We start from the raw sequence: 7,559 nt of genomic DNA on the forward strand, positions 1-7,559 counted from the left end.
AAATCAAGTTATCTCAAAATTGAGTAGATTAGGATTGAGTCAAACTACAAACAACCATTAAGTTTTTTTACCTTTTCTTGAGTTAATTGGAACAACGTGGGTCCTGTTGCTAAGTAAGCTTGTATACACACACTCAGAGAAAAATTCTATCTATTTTTAGAGTTTTTTATTTTTGATCATATCATTTGGGATGATACTAAAATCATCCTAGACGATCAGTTAAAAATAAAAACCATAATTAAAGCATCCTAGTTAAGACAACTACAATTAAGCACATCATTCTAGATGATATTATCATCATACGGGACAATAGGCTCAAATCAAAAATATTAACTGCCATATTAGTTTAAGGATATTTTATTTTTGGACATTATCCAGGACATCATCCTGAATGATGCATTATAATTATATCTAAATTAGTTTAGTGATTAAGAAAAGCAATTAAAGTTTAATTTCTCAATCATATCATCCAGGACGATAGCAGAATCATCCAGGATGAACAGTTAAATAAATCTTAGCTTCTTCCTAGACGATCAGAATGATGTTCATGACAATGTGTATTTTTTTTGCACTAATCGCTCAAGATGATACAAAATTGGCCTAGATAATTAGTTATTTTTCCATCGTCTAGACATGCATTCAGAGCGATGTGTTAGATGATATTTGTCATTTTGAACTAATCATTCAGGACAATCATGAAATTATCCTAGATGATCAATTTACTTTTCCATCATCCAGACATGCATTCAGGGTGATGTTCTGGATGATACTCAATAATTTGAAATAATCATACAGGACGATGAATATAATCCTGGATGATTAAGTCGGTTTGTTGCAATTAAGAGAAAATATGAAGCTCTTCTATATAAGACCTCTTATTTACCCAAGATTATATATTTTCCTACTGTCTTGACCTGAGAGAGCCAATAGGAGAGGGAGAGTAAGGGAAAGAGAGAGAGAGAGAGGATCTTGAGAGGGGGAGTTTATTAGGGTTTTCATAAAGGTTGCTTTAAGAAAGGATTTGAGTCGTCTTCTCCAGTTGTCGTCACTTATTTGGTGGTTCTAGAGAGATCTTCTTCAGCAATTGATCGAGGTTCTCTGCCTATTTTAGGAGGAAGCAAAAGGTGTCAGTTCTCTAACTTCTTCAGGAGGAAGCAAAAGGAGTTGGGTTCTCTGCCTCATCGGTGTCGGTAGAAAGGAGGTTTGTACAAGCTTCTCCACCTTACTGTGGGAGCAAAAGAAGAGACATTTAGTTTAGTGCAATACCTAGAGGGGAGGCTCCGGGGATTAGATATAGGTCAAGTTGACTGAACAACTATAAATTTTTGTGTGTTCTTTCTTACTATTATTGAGAAATTTTTAAAATACCAATTCACCCCCCTTTTTGCATTTAATTTTCATACTTAGTTTTTCTTATGGTGATTTTGGTTTGGTTTAAGATTGTATTTTTGATTGAGAAATTTTTAAAATACCAATTCATAACCCCTCCCCGCTTGGTTAGCTTTGGGCTAATTCATAAGGGATTAACATCCTTAACGAACTTTCAAATTGGATGGGTCTCTTTTCATCCAGATGAACTTTAAAATTTTCTAAACAATTCATACCATACGTTGTCATCATCATACGTATGCCGTCTAGAGTATGAATTGGATGGGTCCCTTTTTGTCGAGATGATATTGAAAATTTTCATAACTAATCGTACCGTACAATGTCGTCATCGTACGTACACCATCCAGGGTACAAAATTATGGGGTCCCTCTTCATCCTAATGAATATAAAAAAATTTATAACTATTTGTATAGTAGGAACTGGGTTTGTACTAAACAATCATCATGTATGAAATTATTTCATACCTATTCACATAAGGTTCATACACAACATTTTATGAAATGTTCGTACATACCAATATATGATCATATTGTACGATCAAAATTAAAAATTTCAATTTTCTGGATTGTTTTTCGTGTCATTGATATAAAAGGTCCTCTATAACTGACGTGAAAAAAAGTCTTTCTTCATGAATTTTCAAGAGCAATTGAAAGAGAAAGTTTGGGAGAGTGTTTGAGAGATATTTCTTGCAAGTGGAGTGTGAAGGATTCATAAGGTTACTAAAATATAAGAATCTCTTTGTGTTTTTGGTGATTACTCTTCTTTTCTTCTATCTAGTTGCTTGTGAGAAGATCTTTTAAAAAGATCTAATACTCTATCAATACTTGGAGGGTGTAAACAAAAGATAGTTCTCTGCTGACACTTGGAGAGTACAAACAAACAACGATACTCTGCCGACACTTGGAGGGTGTAAACAGATAATGGTACTCCACCAACACTTGGAGGGTGTAAATAGATGACAGTACTCTGACGACACTTGGAGGGTCTGAAAGGATGATAGTTCTCTAATGCACTTGGGATTGGTGGAAGAGATTTTTTATAAAGTCTTCTTCGCCTTATTTTGGGGGCAAAAGGAGAGTCACTTTTGTAATAGTGCAATACCTAAAGATGGAGTCTTCAGGGGGTGGATATAGGTCGTGTTTGACCGAACCACTATAAATCTTTGTGCCTTTTAATTTTTATATTTATTTTCTGCAAGTTATTTACTATGGTTGAAAAGTTTATTTTAAAACTTAAATTAACTTGCTACAAGATTTAAAACAATTTTGTATTTAAAAATCCAAGAGATTTTTTTTTTAATTACCAATTCACCTCCCTCTTGGTTAGCCTTGGCACAATAGCATAGGTATAACAGCCTATATAGAATCAACAAATTCAAGTGTTATAAAATATATCCTATGTAAGGAGGGGAGGAGCTACAAAGGGGGCCAATGATCTCTTGATTAGATTGAATAATCATGCTTTTAAAGAAGTGATTTTGAAAACAAAATTTCAAAGCTCCAATTCACGCCCCTCTTGGTGTGCCTTAAATAGTGTAATTAAGTTTAAAAACCTCATATAAACTTTTAATTAGTATCAGAGCATGTCTCTTAATTAGCAATTTAAAAATCCTTGAGAAACGATCCATGACACATTTTGGGAATAAGGATATTGTGGAGGGTTATTCAATAACTAATCCATCGTTATTTGATAATATTCCATTTGATTTTTGAAAAATTAGAATATCAACCTTTTTATAATCTCTAAAATTTTGAATGTGTCATATGATTCAATATGGTTATTCTTTACCATTATATATGTAATGGGATTAAAAGTTAAATTCCTTTCACTTAATAGAGTTTAGAAAAATGAGACTTGGCATAACGTACTAGCAAATGCTTATTTATTTTGTGCAACTAAATCTAGGGAATGTATGAGAGTGTCTACTTATACAACTGAGAAGGATAATTGGAATAAATTATACATCACTTATGAAGGAACCAACGTAGTCAAACAATCCCATTCAGACCTTTTACTGCATGAATATGCACTCTTTCACATGTAACCTAGTGAATTAATTTTTGATATAAAAACTAGGTTTACAAAAAATGTGACTTCTTTGCCAGCTCTAGGAAGAGAATTATCAAACTAAAAAAAAAGGTTAATAAAATTATTAATTGCTTGTCAAATAGCTTTAATATGAAAGTCATTATTTTTTTGTATCAAAGTATTTAAATGTTTACTCTATTAATAATTTATTATGATCTCTCATTACATAGAATCAAAATAAGAGCCAAAGATTACAAGATATAAGTGATGAATTAAAGAAGAAGATTGTAGAACTGATGGTCGATGAAACAGTCAACAAATTGCTCTAGATCAAATGAGAATAATGACATATCCCTGATGAACAGACAATTCAAAAGCTTATTAAGGAGGACATAAAAATCTTATTTTGAGAAGGGAAAAGATAAAAATAAATTAATTTCATAAAAGTTCATCATATGTTGTTTGTTTTTAGTGAACGAAGCAAGGATACTTGATGTTTGATTACCCAAACCTCAAAAATTAACCCACTAAGGAGAAGGATGAAGAAAAGTCCAACTTTTAAAAGGCTAAGCAGAGGATGTAAAAAGCCTTCTGGGCAAACTTAGCCTTACACATCCGAGCAAGAATCTGAACAGGAGGTAACTAATATATGTTTAATAGCAAATAACACATTACTTAACTCTAATCAGGATGAGATATGTAAACTTTCTTTTGATGATCTATTTATAATGTTTGACCAAATGAAAATGCATGAGTCATATAGGAACCTTAAAAAATAGCAAGCATATTTGAAAAAAGTTTTTTGTAATTTTAAAATTGAGCATGATATGTTTATTAAAGATCATTATGATCTTATGTCTAAACATGTCTTATAATATAAAAAGCATGCCTCATTACTAAATGAATTTGATGATTTTAACAAGAGGCATATTGAGTTAACCAGGTTATATGAATCCTTAAAAATTGAGCATATTGAGTTACATGAAGCATTCAAGGAACTAGAAACATTTGGAGAAGAATTAGAAGAGGAAAAGTATGAAATATTATTAGAAATAATTATTGAGAAAAGTAGGATTGATTGTTTCTAAAATAAAATAAGTGCGCTATAATAAAACACTCATGGCCTTACACATACGTAGCTACATCCTAAGACACAACATGCATCACATATACCTAGGAAGAGGCATTATCTCCCACATATTAATTAGCCAATATTCAAGGGTTAGGTGCTATTCCTATGGAATGGTAGAACACATAGTCTACCCTTACATAATTCATTCTAGAGCATATCAAGTGTGGATATCAAAGGTATCATCACAGTATATCATTCATTCCATTCATTTATTAAAGTTTAAGCTGGAACCCAAACTTACATGGGTTTCCAAATCTTACATTTGATTGACCAACAAGGGATGCTCTCACAAAAGGACTAGTGAAAGCAGGTTGTACTTAGATAGTAGCTAATCTAGGCATGTGATGGAAGACATTAAGCAGTTCTTAATGCCTGAGCCAAGGAGCAGAGGCAAGGTAACACTAGTTGATAACACAACAAGGAAAGTGGTGGTCCCATGTATAATGAAAAACCCAATGTGTTTATGGTTGAGAATGTTTTTTTAGTGGACTAATTATAATATTTCTTCTTAATCTTAGCTAATTATGTCATAAGGGATTTGATGTAAAATTCTTGTCTAACAAATGCTTGATTATTTTAAATGGTAAAACTATTTTAGAAGGAAAAAGGGTCAATAATGTTTACATGTTTGATTTATCTTATACTGACATATCTTAAAAAAATTTATATTTGAAAACTATTATGAATGAATCATGTTTATGTCCTTGGTGACTATGTAATGCTAGTAAGAAAACTCTTAAAATGATAACCTACTATGATTTAGTTAGAGGTATCCCCAAGCTAGACCCACTATCTGTATGATGTGTGACAACTTGAGAAGCAAACTAGGTCATCTTTCCATTTAATTAAAGATATCACCCAAGTTGACCAGTAGAAATCTTACATATGGATTTATTTAGTCCCGTTATTACAACCAGCTTAGGTGGAAAAAGTTTTGGATATTTGATTGTAGATGATTATTCTAAATTAATTTGTGTAAGCTTTTTAGCACATAAACGTGAGTCTTTTAATGAATTTAAATTATCTCAGCTTGGACTTAGAGGAAGATAGGAGTTATGATTTCTAAAATTTATAGTGACCTTGGTGGAGAATTTAAAATTGAAATTTTTGAATAATTTTATAAGGAATTTTTGCTTGAATATAAATTTTTCCCTTAGGACCTCTCAACAGAATCGGATAACTGAATGGAAAAATTGAACATTAATGGAAGCTGTTAGGGAAATGTCAGCGGAGTATAGTTTTTCTAAATTTTTTTGGGTAGAAGAAGTTAGTACTACTTATTATGTGCTAAATAAGGTGAAAGTCATACCCAAGCTAAATAGGACTCCTTATGAGTTTCTTAAGGGTGGGACACTTAACTTTTCAAATTTGCATGTCTTTGGGTGTAAGTGCTTGGTTCTTACCAATGGTTAATCTTCTCTAGGGAAGTTTGGTTCTAAGTTTGATGGAGTCTTCTTAGGCTATTCCTTTGTAAGTAAAGTCTATAGGATCTTTAATAAGTGGACCTTAGTTGTAGAGGAGTCCACCCTTATTATTTTTGACGAATCTGATAGATTAGTTGAGCTTAGGTTAAAAGATGTGATGATGTAGAGATTACCCATGGAGTAGATGTTGCTAACCTAAGAGATAGAGAAAAAACTCAGGAGAAGTTACTTATAGAATGGAGATAATCATCTAGTCACTCTTAGAAGCTTATCTTATGAGATCCATTAATAGGGGTAAGAATTAGGCAAGGCCTTAAGAAGGAAGTTAATCATATTGCATTTATCTCTTTGGCAAAACTAATAAATATAAATCAAGCCTTCATTGATGAGTTTTGAATCATAGGTATACAAGAAGAGTTAAACTAATTTGTTAGGAATAATGTTTGGGAGTTGTTTAGCATACATCAGGACTAAAGTGTAGTAGACACCAAATTGGAATTTAAGAATAAGATAAATAACACTGGAGAAAAAATCATGAATAAGGCTAGATTAGTGGCTAAGGGGCATAATCAAATTAAAGGTATTGATTTATAGGAAATATTTTCCCTTGTAGTTAGATTAGAATCCATTAGAGTGCTATTAGATTTTGCAGGCTTCTGAGAGTTCAAGTTATAGCAGATGGTTGGAAAGATTACCTTCTAATGGGGTTATTAAGGAAGATGTCCATGTAGAGGTATACCCAGGTTTTAAAAATTCCACTTTTCCTAACCATGTACAAACTTAAAAGGCTTTATATGAGTTGTAAAAAGCACCTAGGGTATGGTACAAAAGGTTTAGTATGCTTCTCAGAGATAGATCATGTATTAAGGGTAGCATAGATAGCACCCTATTTCTTATGAATATATGAGATGATCTACACATATTGCAAATCTATGTTGATTACATACTATTTGGATCTACAAATGAAATCTTATGTAAAAACCTTTTAGATACTATGAGCAAAGAGTTTAAGATGAGCATGATTGAAGAGTTGATATACTTCCTTGGATTTAGCATAAAGCAAAAAGAGTATAGTACCTTTTGTAGCCAAACTAAGTATAATAAAGAGATATTGAAAAAAAAAATGATATAGAAGGTACAAAAAGTATAAATACACCAATGTGCTCAACCGTCCAGCTTAATAAAGTTGTATATAAAAAATTAGTAGATCATAAAACTCATTTATTTGACTACTAATAGACTTAATATCATGTTTATTGTATATCTTTGTTTTAGATCCTATGTTGATCCAAAAGAATCCCATATATCTATAGTAAACAAAATTCTTAGGTATCTTATAGGCACCAAAAATATAGGCATTTGTTATCCTAGACATAACACCATCTTTTATATCATAGAAAATTTAGATTCAAATTTTACAAGGTGTAGAGTAAATAGGAAAAGCACTTATGGAATTCGTCAATTAATTGGCCTATCCTTAATTTCTTTGTCTAGTATAAAGTATAATTTTGTAGCCATATTCATTGCTAAAATATAGTATGTAGTAGTAGGGAGCTGTGTTTCCTAAGTTTTATAACTGAAGTAAA

Source organism: Dendrobium catenatum, unplaced genomic scaffold, assembly GCF_001605985.2.
Source record: "Dendrobium catenatum unplaced genomic scaffold, ASM160598v2 fragScaff_scaffold_211, whole genome shotgun sequence".
In the NCBI taxonomy this organism is placed as follows: Eukaryota; Viridiplantae; Streptophyta; class Magnoliopsida; order Asparagales; family Orchidaceae; genus Dendrobium; species Dendrobium catenatum.